Source organism: Pinus tabuliformis, chromosome 4_1 (genome assembly GCF_031772625.1).
Source record: "Pinus tabuliformis cultivar Carrire ecotype Pingquan chromosome 4_1, CPIR1, whole genome shotgun sequence".
NCBI lineage: Eukaryota > Viridiplantae > Streptophyta > Pinopsida > Pinales > Pinaceae > Pinus > Pinus tabuliformis.
In genome coordinates, this window is record NC_142303.1 from 922623736 (window position 1) to 922646646 (window position 22911).

A 22911-nucleotide genomic window follows, 5' to 3' on the forward strand; every position below is an offset into this window, starting at 1 on the left:
TCCTCATAATGGGTGCTTCGCCTGGTACATCAAGTAAACATCTAAACCTAGGGCTCATTGCCTCCCACACCACCTACTGGAGTATCTCCTTCCTCCCCCTTCCCTGATCCCAAAATGGGTCATATTGTGGCTACCACAACTACAACCCATCAGAGAATCGGGGACTATTACATGTCAAGTGTCATCATCCTCTTGATGACATCCTCTCTAACATTTCCCATCCTACTTTAGGCAACCGCTGCCATAGGTACGTGAACTGTTGGTGCACGTCCAACGCCTTATACTTAGTGACCTCAACACGGTACCACAACCTTTGGATCTTAGCATGGAGGCCTGCTACCTCCCCTCTATCCCGAGGAGCACCTATATCCAATTGCATCATTTGTGATGGGTGCTCCTCAATGCCTCCCTCTGGAGATTGTCACGTCCCACCTGCATCACCCTCCTTGCATGTTGCCTGAGATCGTCATCTGCACCCGTCAGTCTGCCTTGTGGGTGCCCATGAGGACCCATATTTGCAGAGAAACATATCCAATTTCAGTAAAAGGTATATTATAAGTATCATAAATGACAAAGTGAAAGAGAAAATAAACACATGTACATAGATACCTGTAGGTCCCCAAGCATTTCCTAAGGGAAACCCCGTGTTAGGCTCACCCCTGAAGTCCATACCCACGTACAGGGACTCTAATATTAGCTGATGGTTGGACATGAACCAACCCCCCTCGGTGTTAGTCCAAGACCGAAGCACCTCTCCTCCACCATCGCAGGGCATCAAGGGAGCCCACCTACTAATTTATGGATCCCTAGGTATAATAAGGTCCATGTTTATGATAGGGTGCAACATCACCACTCTCTTTTACAAATGTTGCAAAGGAAACTCTCAAAGAAGAAGTCGTGAACCTCATGTCGCAGCACCTATGATAGCTGCAATGTAATCCTATGATGCAAAAATCTAGCCCAACCAAAGAAGGTACCCACTCGTACATTATCCAACAATGTTAGATGAACACCCATGATCCGGTGTGCGGTCATAGTCCCATAGATAAAGACGATCATCACCACCATTGCTCGTGTCAAAAAAGTCTAGGATGGACTCGAACCTGTTGCCATCTCCATCATAGGGGTAGACACCACAAAAATGGTTAGCCCTTAACTCTACACATATGAGTCTCTCGATCAAAATTCTCGGAGCCTTCTGGTTGCTTGATATACACCTCCTCCTCAATAACTCCATTGAAGAATGTTTTTTTCACATCTATCTGGTGCATCTTCCACCCAATTTGTGCATATAGAACAACGATTGATCTTATGGATGAGTACCTTGCTACAAGAGAAAAGGTATCCTCATAGTCAATCCCCTCAACCTGAGAGTACCCCTTGGCCACAAATTTGGCCTTGTACTTTTCTATGCTTCCTTCTGATGCATGCTTCACCTTGAAGATCCATATCGAACCCACAACTAATTTGTCTACTGGCCTTGGGAGCACTTCCCAAACACTATTGTTTACAATGGATTCATACTTCTCCACCATTGCATCAACCCATATAGGTTTCTCGACTTCTCCCTCGAAAGAGGATGGCTCAGTCTCTACTAGCTCAGTCATTAGAACCATGTAGCCATTGTACCCATCTGGTGACCTTTTATGCTTGCGCTAATTTGACAGAGCACCCACATTCTCCCTCGCATCCCACACAAGTCTCTCATATTCCCTAGTCCTTTTCCTACTTTCTCTAGATAGTTCTGCTTGAGTGGATGTCTCCACTCTCTGCTCCTCAACTTGTGGTTGCTCCACAACACCTTGAGGCTCCTCCTTTGGATTTAAAATATCCCCATCTAATGGGATCCAAAGCTCCCTCTCAAGAGAGCACTACATGGCTTTGTCTTCATCAAATTTTACATCCCTACGTACAACTGACATTCTGAGGGATGACAAGTACACACAGTAGTTGTGGGGAGTTTATGTGTACCCCACAAATACCCCCAATTCTACTGTCAACTCTAGCATCTTCCTTGATTGTTAGAGACATGGCAGTGAACAAAGGCTCCAAAAATCTTGAAGTACGACACATTCGACTTCCTCCCTGATAAATCCTCCTATGTTGTAATCATGCCAAGAATCCAATAACGACTCTGGTTCTAAAAATATACCACTGTGTTTCATGCTTCATCCCACAAGTCCAAAGGTAGGATTTGGTCATGTAACATATCCCTTGTTGTTCCCACAATGCTATGGTTCTTCCTCTCAGCCCCCCCCCACCCCCATTCTATTGTGGGTTGTGGGGTGTTGTCAAATCTCTTCAAATGCCTTCTTTTGCACAAAAAATTTTAAACTCATTCGACACGTACTCACCTCCATTATTTCTCCTTAGAGCCTTCATCTTCTTTCCCATTTCTTTCTCAACCAGTGCTTTGAATTCTACAAACTTGGAGAAGTCTCATCCTTATTCTACATGAAGAAGATCCAACACTTCCATGAGAAGTCATCAATAAAAATGACAAAATATTTGTGCCTAATAGTGGAGGTTGTCAAGAAAGGTACATAGACATCAGAGTGGATCCTTTCAAGAACTACATGTGCTATGTTGTCCCGATCATGGAAAGTGGCTTTTGTGTACTTCCCCAAGGTACACCCTTTGCATGTATCTTGTTTATCTAGTTATCCTTTAGGGAGGCTTGTGGTTATATGTTGCATGATATTCAAAGTGCCATGATGCAAATGGTAAATTCTTCTATGCCAAAGTTCTCTGACATCTCGGATTTTCACCTTCTCCACCTTTGTGCTCAATGCAACACAATCCTCCACATCTAGCTTGTATAGGTTCTTCACACGAACATTTATCTTCTTTTCCTATCCTGTGGCTATGTGTCTTAGGTATGCATTTCCTTTGCTGAAGATCACATCATAACCATGGTTTTCCAAAATTGCAACAAAGACAAGATTCTTCTTTAGACCTGGAACAAACATCACATCCTTGAGTCTGAAAGGGGAGCCTGATTCCCTCTGAAAGGTGACTGTACCAATCCCGGTCGCATTGTACCTTCCATCATCTCCCATATTGATGTGCATATGGAGATATTTCTCCTCCAAATCATTGAAAAAATCTATATTCCCTGTCATATGGAACGAGGCACCGTTTTCCAAGTACCACACGCTCCCCATCACTATGTTGGCCATGCATGCAATGAGAGTAAATTCAAGCTCGAAGTATGAAGCCAAAGCTTCACCTGTTTCTCCTCCTGAGATCTTCTTTCTTATTTTCTTTTGTGGACACTTCGTGGCATAGTGCCTAAATTCATGACAGTGAAAGCACTTGATTCTGGACAAATCTTTCTTCTTGCCCCCTTGACTAGATTCTGCTTTGGATTGGGATTTCCTCTCTTTCCCCTTATTTTCCTTTCCAACCAAGGCACAATTTTCCTCATCCTCGCCCTTGGATGAAGTCTTGTCTCTAGCATCCCACCTTATTTCCTCCTATACCAAATCAAACCATAGGAATTCCCAATTTGGTAGTTTCTCCCTCCCATTCACCAAATCTTGGTAATTGTGCTAGCTCTTGGGAAGGCCTAGCTAGGTTAGGATTACCAAATAATCTTCTACGACAGTAACACCAACTTGACCAAGTTCATCATGACATTATGTGAACCTGCTCAGGTACTGTGGAATAGTCTCGTTTTCTGCATCTTGATTTTTCAAAGTTTGTCCTTGAGCACCAACTTCCTATGATCACTACTATTCTGGAACAAATATGTTAATGCTTTCCACATTGAATATAAAGTCTCTTTCCCATGGATATTTGAGACAATGTTGTTTCTTACTCCATCGAATATGATTCTCCTCGCCTTGGATACACACTTCTTTCATTATGCTAAACCCTAAGCATGAGTTGCTGCTGGTTTCAGGATATCATTATCAATGAATTCCTTCAATCCATTATCTTCCAACACTGCCTCCATGCGGTCCTTCCAAGCAACAAAATTCGAGCTTCCCTCAAGGGAGTATTCAAGGTTTAGTCCATAGAAATTCATCCTTCTAGATCTGAAGAATTGATCCTGCAAAATCGATCCTCCTACAATGACAACTTTGAAATATATGCTTTATAGTGAATTTTGCTTCAATACCATGTAGAAATTAATGTGTAGATTCAAAATTGCTCCTGAAATTTACTAAATCACAAGACTCGAAGCTACTCTATTGATTTGCGGAAGTTAATTCACCATATAGAACACAAATCATAGACATGCAAAAGGAAACATCACACATGCAAAGAGATTTATCTAGGGGAAAGCAACTGCTCAAAACCCCTTCCTATCTATATTGCATTAATCAGATAATAGAGATGAAATACATATGCTTTCTCAAGCTTGAGCACACCCTACAAGTGTATAGTATATCCCTCTTCCTGACTGACTGACTCTGGCCAACACTAAGCCAATTTTCAAGCCATCCAAGCTCTTATTTCCTTGTGTTTTTCCTTGAGGAAATTAGCCCCTTTTATTTAGGAAATTCCCTCTATTGAATTGTGCAATTCCTCTAGGTCCTTCCTCTGATTGCATGCACCACATGTACACATGGGAATAGTCAAAAACTGACAGTACACTACCTTGGAATCTCCATCTCAATTGGGTAATTCAAATTCTCTGCATGCATCAATTATTTTGGATTGATTGATCAGTTAACTTGTTGATCACTAAGTGTGGTTGAAGTTCCACTTCCACAACTTGACCTCCACTAGTTCTTCTGACAGTTAGAACTAGTTTAACTGACAGCAACTCAATTTAACTTAAATAAATTGCTACACATTAGCAATTAATCATATTGAACTGAACTAAGTCTTCCCCAACTCGAACTAACTGAGTTAACTAAGTGACAAGCGCCATGTCACCATAGTTAACTACCTCCAAGATTTTTGTTGAAATAGAAATTCGAATTTTCTCTAGTTTGACCAAGACAAAGTCAAACTAGTATTTTCTTGTTGCATTTTCAACATTCAATAACTTATCAAACAATGAACAAGATCCATAATAAGAGCACATCATATAATAAGAATCTACCACACCCATAACCAACATTTAACTAGAATGAATCCATAACAAAGCAGTCATAAAATCAACACAATAACCAATACTTTTTCTCATTGATCTCAATAAAAAATAACACATAATAACATATACATAAAGCCAACCAAGTTAGGGACTTCCACGTACCACCCGACCATATATTAGGCTAAACTAAATATTTACTTGAGTCAATAAACCCCGTGCCATATTCCAAGCATGAATGTGGGATCACATGGGATAAACCAAAACAAAACCAACCAGAGAATCCCAAGGTTAAACCACCCCCACCCTCAACCATAGTGATTTCACCTAAACTAGTCCAGAAATCACCAAAGCCAAAATAGACATGGATGCCTCAAAATTTCTTCACCATAACCAGAGAAATTTTCCTGTCTCCACCCACCTGTCAAGGGCTTCCCAGATAAAACCATCTCCACCCCCAACCTTTGGGATTTTCCTGAGACCACCTCAACTGGATCAAAAATCTATTGGCAATCCATAACTCAACAAAAATGAAAACCCACTATACCATGGCTATACAGGAAATGGAAAAGAAAGACTATACATCATTGTCAATCCAGGAAAATACCATACCAATGATAACAAACATGACCAATATACCAATGCATAAATTATGCAAACACATACTAGCGAGATAACCAAACATGCAACCTCTTACCTACAAAATCCTCTTGTTTTTTTCTCTTTCCTTGATTGATTTATGTCCTTGCTTACTGTTTTCCAATCTTCCTTTTGCACTCCCTTGCTTGTCTCTTTCTTGCTTGTTTATTTTCTTGTTTCCAAGTGTGTATTATCTCTCTTTCTCTTCCTCTCCAAGTGAATCATCAATGAATGAATGAATGAATGTTCTCTCTCCTTTTTCCTTTATTTTTCTTTTCCTTTTTCTTCATTTTCCCTTGCATGCATATTCCTATCTCTTCATCTTCCTTTTCTCTTATTTTCCTTTATTTCTTGTATTAATTTCCATTTATTTCCTTTTTCCTTTTGCCAATTCCAATTCCAATTTCCATAGGCAAATAATAAACCACAAGTGGATCCTAAAATAATTTTTTCCCCCTCATTCAACTCGGAATATGTGTCCCATGACCTTAGTTTTATTTTTTCCTTTTACAATACCCATTTATTACATGGAACTTTAACCCAATGTTGTTATAGCAGAGGAGCCCTTTCTGGAGGCCATGGATGTGGCCACGATCTTACCCTTGTTTTAAGAGTGAAATAGGAAGAAAAAAAATCCTAGTCTAGGAGATGATCTTACTACATTTCATAGTTGAGGTCAAAGAAATGGAGGTAGGTGGTGCTACCTCTAATATCCTATATAGTTTTATGCCCAAAGTAATAATAATAGTATGAGGTATGGACTCATACACAACATGACACTTCCACAAGTATGGCCAATGTAATAAAACATCACAAAGTTCAAGGGGATGAAAATCACACAATACCACGTCCGTGAAAGCCTTGATGTTGTAGGGAAGGTGTCACTACTGGCTGAAGCAGAGATCTCACCCTTAGTAGAGCCACCCGATGGTGTATGGCTACAGGTGTGGTGTTTTTGGTAGGACCAACCACTTAACAACCTTTACTGAGAGGAGGTTCTTTTGACTCCCACTATTGACAATGAACTATAGCGGAACAACCTTTACCCACACCTGTGAGTGGAATAGACACTCACCCTCCTACAAATATTTGGGCTCACTTTTCTTGACCTTGTTGGTGGTAATAATGGTGATGGGTTCTGCATCAATGATTTGCTTCCCCTTGTAAGATCCTAGCTCAAAGCCAAAATGTGTGTCTAACTCTGACTCGACCACCAATGATTGCTTTGCAAGACATTCACTTGCGTTGTGAGTGGGGCTCTTGATGGCAATGGAGCAACAGGAGTAGCAAGGTATGCAGGAGCAAGGCAAGGAGAAGCAACAAGGTGTGCAGGAGCAAGGCAAGGAGAAGCAACAAGGTGTGCAGGAGCAAGGGACAAAGGAGAAACAAGGCAAGGAGTAACAAGGTCATTAATACCAAATATTCTTGCTATCATCTAATACCTGATAACGCTGACACTCTGTTGTCAGTGTATTCCCATTGATTGTTTTTCTAAGATTCATAAATCTTGATAACCGCATTATCAGCATTTCCCTATTTATTACAAAAAAAAATTGTTGACAATGAAATTGTCAGCGTTTTACAGAGAGAGAGAGAAAGAGAGAAAAAAAACAAAAACAAAAACAAAAAAACAAAACAAATCAGATGTAATACCTATTGGTGAGAAAGATGTTAGATGTTGATGCTATTGCATATTTTATTCTTCACACGCTTGATGACAACAGGACAAAGGAGCAGCAAATACCTTGATGGTTTGCCAGAACACTGATGTTGGCATGTTGATGGCTTGATGCTTGGATAAAGTTGTAGAGATTTTTTAATGAAGAATTTGTGGTGACACTAATTTGTTTTTGAGCTGAATTGTTCTGATGAAAGGCAAGACTCCATGACAGCAAAGGCAAGACTCCCTGACAACAAAGGCAAGATTCCATGATAATAAAAGAAGACAAGACTCAGGGAGGTTGAGGCAATGGCATGAAGAAAATATGACTTTGAACATATAGATGGATTTGGAGAGTGAATGTTGCATAAATATGCTTGCATTATTTTCATATGTTGTGTGCATATTGTTTACATTGGAGAATGCTTACATGTGTTGTGATGGTATAATGTTGTTTTTGGCACTATGTTGATATTGACGCACCTAATCATTATAGGTGGTTGAAATAATATTTGGTGGAGACCTTATTTATTTATAATATTCAAAATATGAAGAGATTTGATATGAATGGGTGGAAGGCAAAGAGTCAAGCTTTTTCACTTGATATTCTTATGTGGAATACAAACAACCAACAAATTATCTTTATAAAAGATGTTGTTTTTGGAATCAAAAATATGTCAGAGAGTTGGATAATGTGTGAGAGCAGATAACTGGTGCAAATATGTGATGAGAGAGAGCATAAGTACAAGGAGGAAATTGTTAGTTTGAAGACACAGCTTGAAGAATCAAGGAGGATATAAGGGATGATGAATAAACAGCTAAAGTTGAAAGAGGTATAATGTGAAAGATTACAACCTGAGATTATTTCAGCTAGAAGATAGTTAAATGAAAAACGCAGGTTGTGTACGTAGTTAGAAGAGGAGGTTGCCTCCATGAAGAACTCAGAAAAGGAAGACATTAAAGATGCTACTAAAGCTTTCCTAAAAATACCTGCAGGATAAGGGACAAGCACCATGATTAATAAATAAGAAAACAAAAACAAGCAGCAATATCAAAAGCCAATGAATGAGATGAAGAAAGGGTTCAGTGCAAGAAGATCATTCTCTCCTGAAAATGAGTTGAACAAGATCGGATGATCTCAAAGGAGATTCTTTGCTTCTGGGAAAAACATCACATGCTTTTCTTACCATGAACATGGACATGTGGCAGTGGATTGTAACAACAAACAAACCAAGAATAATCAGCAAAATATGCATCAAATGAGAAGGCTCCCCCAATCAATTAAATAGAGAAGTCGATGGAGCTTAAAACCCTACGGGTTGCTAAAGCTTCGATGTGTAACGGTTTTCATGCAAACACACTCATTCGGAAGTTTGGTCTGCGGGAAGGTCCGGATTTCGAGTCTGACAAGGGAAATTATGTTCCTTTGAAGAATTACTTAGACACCTAGTACTTCAGAGAGATTGGATGGCTTTGTATGCATGCACAACAAATGGTAATCGTATTGCTTGCCATGTCTTATACATGTGAATGAGTAGTGTGTTACATTGCAAATGGAGAATCCAAAGTGAAATGCCCACGTGGTGAAGTCAAAAACGAGACAAGTGCAGAGATATTTTGGTGGAAATATTTCTTTAGGTAGCATGGAATCAATTGAATAATAATGAATGAATAGAGAAAATGTTACGAGGTAGCTAGAGGAATCATACACTTGTTGCATTCCAGAGAGGGATGAGAAATGCACATTTTACCCAGCGAAAAAAAGGAAGTGCTTTCACAAATAATCTACAAAATCTCCGGTGTGTGTAACGTTACATGGTTTGATAGTCTGTGGATGTAACAGATCTAAGTTTCATGACTCCAGGGCGTGACAGATCTAAGCTTTATGATTCCAAGGAATTTCTAGTATTGGAATTGAAATTAGGCGAAATACAAGGAACCTTCTCTAGGTAACGCATTGGCAGGTGGACAGAGAGATATTTGTTGGCATTATCATCATACATTTTGTTAGAATAGTAAGGCCATTATAGCAAGCATGAATATAATATCATTGCATTATATTATTAACTCTGCCAACCACTATTGTAATTAATACACTGAAGTTGCGATAATTGGATTGAAGTTGCATTAATATCCTTGTGTTAATTGCGATAATTAGATTGGAGCAATCTTATTCATATATTGGATCACCGCCTTTTATCAATTGGTTTTATTGTTCTGGTGTTGTCAATTGGCTTGGGCATACATTATATGGGTATTATATTATTTGTGCCAACATTAAAACTGAGCGTTGGAGTAGTGTTAACCATTGTATAATGGAGTAGCAACCATAGTATAATAATAATACATTTAGAGCTTCTACATTTGAATTAGCATATGGTTTGCAATGCATTATTAGTGGAGATGCATTAATGGTTCAATGTGTTATTGGTGGAGATGCAATATGTGGTGTGTTACAACGATTCACACTCAAATTTATTCAATTCATTGCCCTAGTTTCAATAGAACACGAGTCAATCTACTGATTTTACACTGAGAAAAGAAACTAGAGAGCATTATATATTTATTATGGATCAAAGTCTCTACATGGTTATATATTTATTATAGTGCTGGTGCATTTTAATTCAAAAAAGTGATAATGCACTATGGTCATTATGAATTTATAGCATCTTATGTTAAAGGTGTATTCTCAAGTGTTGTTTGGGGAAGGGTCTTAAAGTTGGGAAGGGAGAACCCGAAGAGGTTGTGATTAAAATTATATGCATAAAATGAAACTATGTACAAATTAGGTCAAGAAGAACTCATAATATTTAAGAAACTTGTTGGTGTTGATCCTGAAGATAAACGCCACTGTGTCAGATTTCTCTCTAGCTTTAAATACAGGAAACATATTTGTTTGGTGTTTGAATCCCTGCACATGAATCTTCACGAGGTTATTCAGAAGTGTGATTGTGATACTGGTCTTAATTGCAGCCCGAGCATATGTGAAGCAATTATTTATTGCATTAAAGCATCTGAAGAATTGTGGGGTTTTTCACTGTGACATAAAGCCTGATAATATATTGGTGAATGAGGCAAAGAACGTTTTAAAAATTATGTGATTTTGGAAATGCAATGTTTGCTGGTAAAAATGAGATTACACCTTACCTTATTAGTCACTTTTATCGGGCCCCATAAAGAATTCTTAGTCTACCTTATGACCATGCTATGGACATCTATTTCTATTGGTTGTTGTTAGGGCTCATGAGGTAACCCATTTGGTGCTTTAAGTACCAGTATATGATACCTGGACTACACAACAAAGTTGAACAAAATGTTTAAAGCCGAAGAGCTTCCTGTCTTGTTAAATCATCAAAGGTCCAAGCCTAGATCCAACGGTCCCTGAATGCACCTCACCCACCGATGTTTAATGTGGGAAGTGGTCCCCAGTGACACTTTTCGAAAACCTAGTAAACTCTAAACTTGTGGTTGCGATTAATTACGAGGGCACACATCATATTTACAAAACCACCAAGCTGTGGTTACGTATGCAATTTTTTGGTTTGAATTAAATTGTTGGAACCCACGCACTGTCATTCAGCCATATTAGCACATGGATACAAAGGTAAGACTATGTTCTAAAGAGAGAATGTATTTATTATTATGTGTAGTTGCTGCTCTCCTCTTGGGAATCTATTTTTTTGTCTATATGCCCCACAGTATTGCATGTAGATGGATTGAATGTCTTTTATTTTATTCTTACAGCATGTTATTTGTTTACTCAAACTATCCAGAGATTTTATTGGAGATCACCTCATAATTATGCTATGATTGATGAACCTCTAATTGCTAGAAGCTTCGAACTTGACCGAGTTATGCTTGTCAAAGTATTTGTTCAGAGAATTGGGCACTTGTATGAACACCATTGTGGGAAATTTTTCTTTTAGACCCCCTTTCCATTGATGTCAAAGGGGGATATAAGCATAAGGATGGAGGCTAATTTATCAATACTCGGGATAAAAGGGGGAGGGTCATTGTTTTTCCATCAATGCCAAAGAGGGAGATTGGTGACATTATTTTCATTAATGACAAAGGAGCAACAGGAGCATCAAGGTATGCAGGAGAAAAGTAAGGAGCAACAACAAGGTGTGCAGGAGAAAAGGGACAAAGGAGCAGCAAGGTAAGAGTAGTAACAGGATCAGTAATACCTAATATTCCTGCTATCATCCAATATCTAATAACACTGACACTCCTGTTGTCAGTGTATTCCCATTGAATTTTTTTCTAAGACTAATAAATGTTGATAACCGCATTATCGACATTTCCCTGTTTATTACAAATTGTTTTCACTGACACTGAAATTGTCAGCGTTTTACAAAGAAAGAAAGAAAGAAAATCATATGTAATACATATTGGTGAGACAGATGCTAGATGTTGATGGCACATATGTCGATGCTAGATATCGCATATGTTATTCTTGGCATGCTTGATGACAACAGGACAAAGGAGCAGTAAATACCTTGATGGTTCGGCAGAACACTGATGTTGGCATGTTGATGGCTTGATGCTTGGATAATGTTGCATAGATTGTTTAATGAAGAATTTGATGTGAAATTAATTTGATGTTGAGTTGAATTGTTGTGATGCAAAGGCAAGACTCCATGAAAAAAAAGGCAAGACTCCATGACAACAAAGGAAAGATTCCATGACAACAAGACAAGACTCAAGGAGGTTGAGGCAATGGCATGAAGAAAATGAATTTGAACATATAGATGGCTTTGGAGAGTGAATATTGGATACATATGCTTGCATATTTTCATATGTTGTGTGCATATTGTTTCAATTGGAGAATGCTTGCATGTGTTGTGGTGGTATAATGTTGTTTTTGGCGCTATGTTGATATTGATGCACCTAATCATTATAGATGGCTGAAATAATATGTGGTGGAGCACTTATTTATTTTACAATATTCAAAATATGAAGAGTTTGGAAACAAATGAGTGGAAGGAAAAGAGTCAAGCACGTTCACTTCATATTCTTATGTAGAATACAAACATCCAGCAAATTATCTTTATAAAGGATGTTGTTTTTGGAAGCAAAAAGATGTTAGAGAGTTGGAGAATGTGTGAGAGAAGATTGAGGTGTTATGCATTAGTTATTTGGAACATATGAAGCAGGTTTGAAGGGAAGAACAAATAGAAATGAAGATTATTATGACCAGGTAAACCAACACATTGTTGTTTTTTGTTTGCATCAGAGGATTGTCGTCTCCTTTCAAGTAGTGGCTTGATAAACATCACGTTGGAGCATGTTTAGGTAGGAGCCTCGTGTGGGTTGTAGCCTACAAAAAAAATATGGGAGTTGGAGCTTCCTTGCATGTTGTAGCTTGCAGCAATTTGAGGTAGCAACCTCCTGTAGGTTAAAGCCTATAGAAAATCTCATGTAATAAGGAGTAGGATCTTGCCTTTGCATCACAACAATAATAAAATCATGGTTTTCTCCCTTTATGGGTTTCCACATATATCTGGTGTCAATATGTGTTGTTATTATATGTTGATGTGGTGTTTTGGTTTGCTTATTACTTATTGTTCATATATTCAATATGTTGGTCATTATTTGTTAAGTTTCTCATGTAATGCTTCAGTTAATGAGTTTAATGAAAAGAATTTTAATATCCATGAATGGACTAAACTAATTCACCCCCCCAGTTTAGTCAAGTTTTCATCAGATCTTATGGAACTCACACCACTTTCCCATTTATTTCTTCGACTTTCCATTGTTATTCTTTGCTTGCGGCTTCAATGGGTTGTCTTAGCTCTTTCCACCTTAGATATGTCCTTTGTTCTGCGATGTGTGGTGCCCTTTCCGAGCTTTGGATTCACAGGTACAAAGTTTCACTTCTTCTATTTAAATTTATGTTTGACCTTGACAACATATCGGTATGTTGCACCAAGCGAGGAGATGTTCAGGAACTCCATTTCTGCCTAGATGTATTTGTGTAGGCAACCACAATACTTGAGCACTTGTTGTTACTCAAAGTCCTTGATACCTAATTTCATGCTTAGGGTATGAAAGATATTCGTGAGCTTTAGAACTTCTTGGTCCCTTTCTTGCCATAGTGTGGTCCATTTTATGTACTTTTCCTCATAGCTCCCAAAATGGTAATATTGTTCCTTAACAACATATCAAAAAGAGTCCCAAGAGGGTGCAACTAAAAATAATGAGGATTCCTCCTTGACTCTTTGCTCACAGTGAGTTTCCTATTAATCCTTGACATGGGGGGTGACCTTAAGAAGCATAAAAGTAATATTTTCCCTATCAGAAAAAATTGGGCTGAAAAGTATCCTTCCAGTCGATTTAACGATTTATTTAGAGCATTTGTGTCTATCTAGCCTTCAAATATGGGAATGTCAAAATTAAAATTGAAGTCTAGTAAAAATGAAGACCCTTGACAATGGATGTCTTTAGGAGATATGTCAACATATATGCAGGATGTCGATGCCTACAAGAAGATATCATGATGAAATACCATCACTAAGGTAATTATGATTTAAGTACTCACTATTTATAAACTAGTATCTAGACGGGATTTCTATATAGCCTTCAAATATGGGGGCAACGTCTCTGAAGTGACTGCTAAATGAAGATGTGTTTCCCATTGGTATCCACCGAAGAAGGATTTGGGAATAAAAAAATTACCAATCATCTCGTTCCTCTATCGCTTGAGGGATTCTTCGAGCAATAATTTGAAAGGATTTTCAGCTCCCTGTTATTTCTTTTCCTTTTCCATGGGAGGCCATTTGGGTCAATGAGGATGGTCTTGCAAGGGTTCAAGTAGTTCAAGTCTCAGCTCCTTATACCTTGACCTCGTTGGGGATATGCACAAAAAAATAAAGAAATAGCAAATCACTCTGATACCACTAATCTAGATTTATTAAGGAACAAAATGAAATACATATTTAAAATAGAAACATAGAGATACAGTGAAACATGACCTCAATTAAAAAATAGCAAATGTTGAAAGCTGTTTACATGTAGAATGAAAGCAAAGTAGCTCGGAAAATGGTAGCTTATCTCTTAGAAGAGATGTGACGACTGCATACATTCTAAATTATGTTACAATGAGGCTTAGAGGACTTTTATCATGAAGAAACAATGAGAAACCCTAAACATCCAAAAAACTAACCCTAGGATATGAAGTGCCAAAAGTTATGGGCCCCGATGGGGTTAGTTAGGATGTCAACTTCCGAGGGTCGTAACATTGACATACGATCTCCATTTGGCATGCATGATAATTCGCTGGAAAGGTCTATTTGAGGAAAATAAATTGCGACTGCAAACATAATATTTAAATCTCGTTTTCCCATTTCCCCAAAAAAAGTCGTTTAGGGCCTCACAATGACTCTGGAAGTTCAAGACTCGAAAATTGCCAAAAAAAAAAGATTGCGGAAATAGGAAACAATGCTAAAAAATAGGACACGAAAAATAAATTAATTAAATTAAATTAAATTTTTATATATATATATAGATATAGATTGGGTGTCGAAATGGAATAGGAAGGTGGCCACCAATATCCACTTGGATCAAGAGAGAGTGTGTGTATATATAAAATGTTCACAATAATAAAATATTTCAATCACGCAAAGAGAAGAAATAATTGAAAGTAAAAAATTCAATGATTTCCTAATAAGAATAATAAAGGAGTATGTGTAATTCATTCAAATTTTTAATATAAAATGAATATGTGACATTTATAATAATAATAATAATAAATTTAATCTAAGTCGTAAATAAGATATTTCACTACACAAGATATATATGTATATATATATATATATATATATATATATATATATTCTACTATGTACAATATGGTTCATAAATCAAATATTCCACTAACTATGTTAAGTAAAAGATTTCAATGTCAGCCATGTATATACTATATATACTTAAAAAATTCTATGTATATATTATATAAAGAAATTGGAAAAAAATTATTCTAATGGTTTAAATATTTCAAATAATCTCACTATTTTACATTTAAGGCCATTTTTTTAGGTATATTTTTTGGGTAATTTTATCTAGAATTTAGCAAAGATTTGTTGAAATTGCAAGTTTAAGTTGTGTAGATTACACAATAAGTGTATGAGGGGATTTTCAAGGCATTAAATCTATTTATGTATTAAAAAATGTCATATATATATAAGTGCCTTAACAATGCACCAGATCATCGTCTATCTAAGACCTCGTAGACACACACACACACACATATATGAAGAGAGAGACAACTCCAAGCACCCACATAGATCAATTCTCTTGAGGAAAACATTTTTCCAATTTTTGCACTATAACAATGGTTTGCACCTTAAAAGATTTAATCCTTCTCGGCGCATACTAGATCCATGTGTAAGATGGATCTATACTAGTATTAATAAAAACCAATATAGATCCATCTAAACTTCGAATCTACCAAGCCTTTAGATGGACAAAATCTCTCGACACGCAATCTTTTCCTCAAGTTTTGCAATCAAAATGAGGTTTTACTCTTAAGATATTTGATCCTTGTTTATGCTTGATATCCGAAGTTAAGATGGATCTATGCTAGTAATTTCTAACAAAGTTAAACTTTTTCATTATCATTTGTCCATGCTATATTTGGAAATGGTGCCTACTTACTACAATGAGGTAGTAGGATCCCTCTAGCAATTCGATACTAACTAGCCAATGTTTTGAATTCCCCTCTGCAGGGTTGAAGAAAAGGTGCCATATGTAAGAGGATAAAGACAATGGGTAAGGAAATAAAGGCAATACATGGTGTTTCACCTTCAAATGAGTTCTACCAACCAACCTCTTGAACATTAATCAGTCTACCATTTGCAAGAGAGAGAGAGAGAGATAAGTGAGTGGGAGAGAGCTTGAGAGAGGTGGAAAGTCAGAGAGAGAGAGATTTATGGGTAGTGAGATTGTAAGTAAGAGAGAGACAAAGATGGAGGGGGTTTATTGTGAAGGAGGGATTGAGGGAAGGGGGAGGGATACATAAAGAGGAGAAGGGAGAGGGAGAAAGGAAGGTGGAGAGAAAGAGAGAGGGAGGGAGGGAGAGAGGATGGGTGTGGTTGTGAAGGAGGGAGGAAGAGAGATAAAGAGAGTGAGGGAGAGGGAGGAAGATTTAAAGGGAGGAGGGGAAGGGAGAGAGAAAGTGAGGGAAGTATAGAGGTGAATATGGAGAGAGAGAGAGAGAGAGAGAGAGAGAGAGAGAGGGGGGAATAAAAGGGTAAAGTTGTGAGAGAGAGTTAGGGGATGAGAGAGAGAAGTGAGGGGGAGAGATTAGGAGAGAGTTCGGGAGTGAGGTGGAGAGAGAGAAATGGAGGTAGAAACAGATAGAGATGAATATAGCAAGAGAGAGAGGTAAAGATATATAATAAGGGAGACATTTGGGGGAGAGAAAGAGTGGTGATGGAAACAGAGAGAGGGAGCAAGGGCGAGAGAAAGAGGGGGGGGCAGGGAGACAAGGAAGGAGCGATATGTGGGTTGTTGTGAAATAGAGATTGAGGGAGAGTGGGTGGCATAGAGAAGGAGGGTAAGGGAGAGGGAGGAACAAGGAGAGAGAAGGGGAGAGAGGTGGGGAACAGAGAGAGAGAGATATATATAATGTAAAGGAGGGAGTGGTGAAGACTGAGAGAGATAGAGAGAGAGGTAGAAAGGAAAGAAGCTAGAGGTAGGTTTTTTTGAATGAGGGACTGGAGGAGGGATGGTGTAATAGAGAAAGTGTTGAGAAATTTAGGGCATCATTACTTAGGATATTTCTCTTCTTGATAATTTTTTTTTGTATACTTTTACTTCTTGGATTACGATATTCTCTTCGTTATGTTATTATTGTGTTCTTTTCATCAAGACAATTCCAAAATAAACAATAGAAGACAAGTGACACAGTATGTAGTCTTGTAAGCCACGGCCAAAACCTCTCACTTTTTGAAAGGAAAACCCAATCAAAAATTCTTCTTATAGATCTTCAATTGACGAATACCAAGACTGTGACAAAGACCCTTGACTCTAGTTTCCTCTCAATATCCTTGTCACTAACCTCTTCTTCAACAATGCGCTTCTTGGATTCATTTCTTTTCTTGTTCTCGACTTCTTCCCTTATGGATCTCGGCTTCCTTAGGATCTCGGTCTCTTCTTGTAGGCTTGCCAACCTACCACTGAAACACCCCCTTGTCTTTGCTTCCTTTATGGTATCTAAGATAAAGACTTCTTGACTCGACTTATCTTAGCGAGATCCTAGCCTCAACACTTCCTTCGGCTTCTTCTGCATACCTTCAGTTCTACTATATTCGCATATAGGAGAACAAACCAACCCAAAAACACTACTTGATGACCTTCACTATCTTACTTCGTTGCTGCATAGATATGGAGGCTTCTTCTGGAGTGTATCTTGCACTTCCTTATTGACTTGCTACACCGAATTCGTTGTTACCAAATGAGGCTAAGTAAGGGTATCTATACAATCTTGTTCATGACCTTTTGGCTGACATGATCTCTTGGAGGGAAGTTGACTTCATCTTCTATTTCCATCGCTTTGATGTAGGTCGAAATTATGAGGGCTAGTGACAAGGTCTTGGAGGATGAATTTACATAGATAATTGTGACTCTTTACAATGTATAACATGACTTCATTACATGACAATGACTTTTATTCTTTTATTACTAGATGACAAAATTCCTAAAAGCTCTCAATGGGAGCCTTGACTCAAAAATAAAATTTATTTCTCATGAAACCCATGATGCAAGCATTACAATAATTTTATTTTTCTTCTTTACATCTCTTTACATAAAATCACAATTACATGTCATTATGATTACTGAACCTAGTTACTCTTCTCAAAACTCCCTCTTAACTATGGAGGTATTCATAATAGTAATCGGTCATTCTCAATATGAATAATTTCTCATAAGATGAATTGGAATGATAACCTATTTGTTTATCATGGTATCAACCAACATTTTGCAAGGCCATGACTAACAACTCCATCTCTCCACAATATTTGAGCTCAATGCTGGCGAGATCAATGATTTATAGACACTCTCATCATTGTCTCTCTTGGAACATACCCTATCTGGGTACTCAAGGTGTGTTCCATGAGGACTATTCTTATCTTGGACTCTCCATCCCTCAAAGAATATCGGTCCTCCACAACTACTCTTCTCTCAGATGCCCTATCTCATCCTTAAATAGTATCGGATGCCAAATGATTACCCAATCCTCTCATTCTATCTTCTCAGGTGAAGACCAGAATGATGTGTCTATCTCTCCCTCTTAATTCGGGAGGACTTATATATTCCATTTAAAGGAATTTACTCATTCCTGCCTAAGCTCCCTCTTGGCTTAGGAATTTCCAAGTTTCTTCCAAGTAAGAAACTTTCCAAGCTCCCTCTCAAAATAGGGACCTTCAACCACTCCTCAGGTGGATATGATAGGGAAACCAACTACTTGAAGAACTTCTTTCTTTGATGTCATGAATTTATTCTTTGTTGTAGAGTCTTCATCTTTTGGGACTTCTTCATAGGGAATAGACCATCCATCATTCATTTCATCAGAAAGTGATCCATCAGTCTTCATCTAGCATTGCTTCATGTTATGCTACCTTTATTAGGCTTTATTTTCTGGAAGGTTCTTGCATCATTTATATATGTTTCTTCATGGAATACATTCATAGTTCTTCACTTTGGTAGCCCTGCGTAAGCCCATCCAGATACTAGTTTATAAATAGTGAGTACTTAAATAATAATTTCCTTTGTGATGGTATTTCATCATCACATCTTCCTGTAGGCATCAACATCCTGCATATATGTTGACATATCTCCCAAAGACATCCATTATCAAGGGTCTCCATTTTTTCCAAACTTCCATCATACTCTTCATATATTTCTGGGAGATTTCCTAGTCAAATATTCTTGGTCCTTCGGATGTTGACTTCCTTTACCATGGTTGTATAGCTTCATGATCTCTTCCTTCCTTTCTCCATGCATTAATTTCCCAAGAACTTCAGAGTTCCTCAGTTGTGATTAAACACCTCATACGTTCATATGAGGACATATTATGTTGATTTCATATAATAAATATGTGACTCATGCATTCTAACATGCTTTTGAGGGAGGATATTCCTTCTTTGATGATGCCTCTTAAGGGAAATGATCTATGTTGTATGCAACCATATGACATGAGTTCTATAAAATCAAATGTAAGCATTCATACTTCATTTTTCTTTTGGATCATCCAGTCTTCCTACAACAACTACCTTTGAATGAAAGAACTTCATTCCCTTAATCTGCTTCTCTGCCATGTTGTCATACCATCATCCTATGAATTCCACAAGATTGGAATTCTTGAAGAAACACTTTATTTTCCTTTTGATCGGTGAATCTTACAATAAAGATTCCATCAGATAATTTTGAGGATATTGCATATCCTACACTATAGATGTTTACCTTTTGATAGATGTATGATAACCTCCTTTTCTAGATGACTTCTATAATGAGGTTTCCAAGAGCTATATCCTACATAGTTGACTTCCCTAGGTTTTGATCCAGAAATATATAATACGTGTCACGAGCTCTTACTTCTAATGCTTCTATCATGATGCCATTGTTTAATATGATGCATCCTATCTTATTTCAAATATTCCTATATAAAACAATACCTATTAATGAAGGAGATTCTTTTAGTCATATTGGAGATCTTTCACTTCCTCCTTCTTAGGCTTCTTTGTCTCATGCTCTTCTACTTCTTCAGTAATATGGGCTTCTTCCTTATTCCTCTTGTTATTGTTCCTTTTAGGACAATCTCTTCTATACTGCCCATATTCTTGACATCTATAGCACTGAACCTTAGCCATGTCCATGTATTTATTTTGAGGGCCAAATTTACCAAACTTCCCTTTACTTTTTGTCACCAATTGATCCCTTTCATCTGATCTTTTGTCACTTTCTTTCTTCAACCTGTCTCCTTCTGCCTTGCATAGAGACCATAACTTGATGAATGGGATAACTTCCTCTTCCTTAGTAGATATGAGGTTACCTTGATCATCAGCCAATGCATTTAGAATAATGGATATCATTTCTTTATCAAATACCGTCTCTCCTAGGTCTTGCAATTGAGTTTTTATTTGAGATGATTTTGAAAGGAAACGGAAGATATCCCTTCATCCTTTGATACCTTCAATTTATATAGATCAGAAGTAAGTGATATGATATTTTGTACTTTCAGAGAAATGTTCTACCATCTCATCATATATTCCCTTTGATGCCTCCAACTCGGCCACATAGGGAATGAGAGGATATTTGATATATTCTTTAAGAATCTTTTGAGCCTTTAGATCCCTTTCCATGTATTCAGATAGTGATTGTTCTTCGAATGGCTTGGAGACCTTTCCATGGACATGCTCAATGGCTTCATTTACTTCGAGGACTATGTCTATCCTTCTTTCCATACAAGGAAGCTTGATATCCCAACCAGCTTATGGCTCTCCTTGAAACATGAAGTCATTTTTACTAGATTAGATTATAAGAAAAAAAGGTACTTACTTGTGAAGATAGAATCTTCAACTTGATGATGGTGACGAACTTGATGCTTCTCAGATGATCCTTTTAAGAGGGTTCTTACTTCGACGAGGGAAGACTGCCTTCTTGAGGATGATATTCTTCTAAAAAGTGATCCTTGCTTCAATAAAGAGAAGACTTCCCTTTATGACAACGCCTATCGATCTAGCCTTCACTTCCACTCCTTTGGTGATATATGAGTGATGATCTCAAAATTGCTTATAGGGTTTTGGTATGATGAAGATCTTGATATCTTACTTGGTATTATTTGACTTTCTTTGATCCTTATTTGAAGCTCGATTCTTGTGTGTATTCTTGCTTGAATTCCCCTTCTTGACTTCAACACCTAAGTTGTGATACCATGTTGAGAAATATAGGGTATCATTAGTTGGGAGATTTCTCTTCTTGATAATTACTTGTGATATAATTTTACTTCTTGGATTACGATCTTCTCTTCATTATGTTATTATTCTATTATTTTCATCAAGACAATTACCAGATACACAATAGAAGACAAGTGACACAGTATGTAGGCTTGTAGGCCAGGGCCAAAACCTCTCACTTTTTGAGAGGAAAATCCAATCAGAAATTCTTCTTATATATATTCAATTGACGAATACCAAGACTATTACAAAGACCCTTGACTCTAGTGTCCTCTCAAGATCCTTGTCACTAACCTCTTCTTTAATGATGCTCTTCTTCTCGACTTCCTTTCTTTTCTTGTGCTTGACTTCTTCCCTTATGGATCTCGGTCTCTTCTTATAGGCTTGCCAACTTACCACTGAAACCCTCACTTGTCTTCGCTTCCTTTATGGTCTCTAAGAGAGAGACTTCTTGATTCATATTCTCTTAGCGAGATCCTAGCCTTAACACTTTCTTCAAATTCTTATGGATACCTTCGGTTCTACTATCTTCGCATATAGGAGAACAAACCAACCCAAAAACACTACTTCATGACCTTCGTTATCTTACTTCGTTTTTCCGTAGATATGGAGGATGTTTTTGGAGTGTGTTTCACACTTCCTTCTTGACTTGCTTCACCGAATTGGTTGTTACCAAATGAGGCCGAGTATGGGTATATTTACAAGCTTGTTCATGACCTCTAGGCCGACGTGATCTCTTAGAGGGACGTCGACTTCATCATCTAGATCTATTGCTTTGATGTAGGCTAACATTATGAGTCTAGTGACAAGGTCTTGGAGGATGACTTTACATAGACAAGTGTGAATCTTTATAATTGTAACATGACTTCATTACATTACAATGACTCTTTTATTCTTTTATGACTAGATGAGAAAATTGCTAAAGGCTCTCAATGGGAGTCTAATAACGAACGTTTTGTAAGGGGACTAGAGCAGGCTACCGTGAAAAAAAAACACGATCTTATTTTTCATTGGAACTATTATATGTCCAAGGTTCAATATCGAAATCATTTTCGAAGACTGCAGCTCGAACTTAAACCAGATAATATGGTGCTACTGATGGTGCTTACGTAGATGCTATTGGTGGATCTGGATCTGGACCTGTATCTATAAGCTCTGGGACAGGCTCTGCCGCTGGTGCTTTTACAATATCTACCTAAGTCACTCTTGCTTCTGGTGCCTTTACCTTTGTCTCTGGTGCCACTCACTTTTGCATAACCTTATGCCTTTGGGCTTCTGTCGGAACCTCAAATTGTAAATCAACGAAAATAAGCATCGCCTGCTCCCTATGGCAGGTAACTATCAGGATCACGCCCTCCTATTGATGGCAGGTTGATCTCAGGACCTAATGCATGCTTCCCGCAAGGCAGGTTCATATAGGACCTCAGGCATGCCTCTTGAAGGGGCCCCCTTGACTCAAAAATAAAATCTCTTTCTCATGAAACCCATGATGCAATCATTACAATAAATGTTTTTTTCTTCTTTACATCTCTTTACATAAAATCGCAATTATATGCCATTATGAATACCAAACCTAGTTACACTTTTCAATAGAAAGAGAGGAATGGAGA